The following is a 2,670-nucleotide window of genomic DNA, read 5'->3' as shown; positions in this document are numbered from 1 at the left end:
CAAAGTTCTAACAAGGAACAAAAAAATTGTTACCTTTTGCAATCAGCTAAAGACTAACCGCAAACTTTTCTGACGAGGTAAAAAGAAAAAAAGACACCTAAAGAATTTTCTTACAGCAACAGAAAAAACACCAGGCGCTTTCTATCACCAGACTGAAATAAGCAGCTATGAAGTTACTGCTGGGGTCAGCGAGATCCTCCCCTCTGCAGAGGCTTGACACTGGAAGAGGAACAATAAATGCTGAGAGAAGCAGGAGAAGCCTTCCAGCACGAGAGGATTGCCTTGAGTTTCCAACATGACAAGCCGGAGGTGGTCTCCTAGAAAGAGCCATCAGAAGCTGGCTCCAAACAGCAGGTTGTCACTATAAATTTGCTTTTCAAACATGTATTGAAACCTCTAGGAGGAATACAGCTATTCTTGAATGGTGATTAAATGCTCTCTTTTTTTTTTTTTAAATTGCCTGTTACTAGTCGGTTGCATATTTTGATTATCTGATGTACTGCTGACTTTCCAATTTGCATGTACGTAATGATACAAAAATGGATGCGTGGCAGCATAGGATCAAAACGCTAAAAGAAAGAGAACACAGTGGAGGAGAAAGAGAACACGGTATGGGGAAAGACGGAAATAATAAGAAAAAATGGAAGTAGCACAGAAGATTTGTATTATGACGGATTGTATGAAAAAAACCGTAGAGCAGAACAGGAACCAAATAGCTAGCAAACTGTCAAGATGAATTGCTACCTGGAAAAAAAAAAACAGTCATTAACTGTTATTAACAAGTAATAACAGTCATTATTCACTGCAGCAAAGAAAATTAATGCACTGTTTAACGACTGCTGAGTAAATATTTTAAAACCTAGCCCAATTTCATTAATATGAAATAGGCTGAATGTAGCTTGTCCAGGCTAAAGAATGCCAGCACTTTCTTTATTACCCTCAAAAATATTTTTGAGGTGGACCATGTCTGGCATCCTTCCTTAATATTCAGTGTTTCTCATCTTCATATTTAAAAATAAATATAAAATTACCTCTTTGAGCTATAAAATATGATTCCATAGTTTAAGGACATGGCGTTCAATCTCTTTCAGACAAAGTAATCTGTTATATTTGCATCTTTTCGTCTATGAACTCTGTGGTCCAACACATTTTTCTCTCTGCTCCTCTTCCCTTAGGGGACGATGCCAATGCAGCACTCTGTCGTGCTGCAGCAGTCCCAACGCTGTTCACCTTTCTGAACATGGAAGTTAAGAGTACTCTTGCAGCGCTGAAGAAATGGGGACCAAGCCAATTTAAATTGCAGTTTGGACAAAGAAGTTCAGTCTGGTTGAGGGGGCCTAACCGAAAGCTAAAGGGACTGCTAGTCTGCACCACTGAGATGTAATTCATGGCATTTAGCTTCCATGTTCTTTGTTAACGAAAAGAAATGAACCCAACCAGCTGTACATAGGAAGACAACAATCGTTGTTCATTCTTCAGCAAATGATGCATCCCAGCATCTCAACCGAAAATAAAATATCCAAGCCTGATATCTGGCTGCACAGCAGCACAACCTGCAACCTGGACACCCAGTGGACACTGTGCAAGTGTGAAGATGTAGCGAGTGCAATCAAATGCAAAATCAAGCTCTAATCATAGACTTTGCTGATAGCTGGCACTTTCTCCCCCACTCCTCACCCCAGAAAGCTTTTGGCTAAAATTCTGAAGGTGTTTTAAGCTGGAGCTGGCTTATAGTACTGGGAAGCTGCTCTTGGGGGGGAGGATGGGATTGGGTGCACAGAAGAGAAGAGGGCCTACTCCTGTGTAGTCAGGACGCTAAGGGAACATGGCTCATCCAGATGTCCACAGGCCTCCAAAGCCTTTCCTGCAGTTCTCCCCTCTCCCAAAACCCATACTCATTTTCCTGAAATCAATTTAATTTGCTAGGAAAAGTCTTAGAGCAAACACAAAAGAATATAGGAAGTAGTATGTTCCCAAAATATTTGAAAATATATTGCAAAAGAATATTTTGAAATCCAGAGATATTTAAAACCCTGTCCTCTTCACAGGGGATGAGGAGATTCAGAAACTGAAGAGATAAGAGTGCTTCGCTGCTTCGGGAATAAAAAATACATCAGGAAGCAAGAACAGCTGTTTACGTGCCCAGGAGATGGAAGCCAGCCTGTTCCGAGTAACTCCCCCCCACTGACTTCACAATTCCACCAAAAGTTAAATACTTCACCTATTCAGTTAAAAAAAACCAACCACAAAAACTGACAACCCAACCCCACCCGCTCTACACTTCTCCCCGTGGGTGAAGCTATAGCAAATACACTAAGCAGATTCAAAAGCATATGTAGTTTTAGCAAGCCCTTCTTGACCCTCCTTTTGAAAATCATTGCTTTGGTGCAACGTTACAATATTTACGTTATAGATGTATATGAAACTGAATGCAGGAATGAGCAAGGAGTTGTAAAACACACCGGATAAACACCAAGACTTGTAACCGCAGCCACGGCCGCGCCGGTTGCCAGAGGAGCCATTTAAAAGTTACGAACTCCGTGAGGGCAGCGAGACGCTACCTTAAATTCGCACGCGTGAATGTAAAGGCACGCCTGGCCTCCTGCGTGGGGAAGCGCGGCAGCGGCCTCTCCCCACAACACCCACCCGGCCCGCCGGAGCCCCCCAGCC

Source organism: Aptenodytes forsteri, unplaced genomic scaffold, assembly GCF_000699145.1.
Source record: "Aptenodytes forsteri isolate BGI_AS27 unplaced genomic scaffold, ASM69914v1 Scaffold65, whole genome shotgun sequence".
In the NCBI taxonomy this organism is placed as follows: Eukaryota; Metazoa; Chordata; class Aves; order Sphenisciformes; family Spheniscidae; genus Aptenodytes; species Aptenodytes forsteri.
This window is presented reverse-complemented; position numbering follows the sequence as displayed.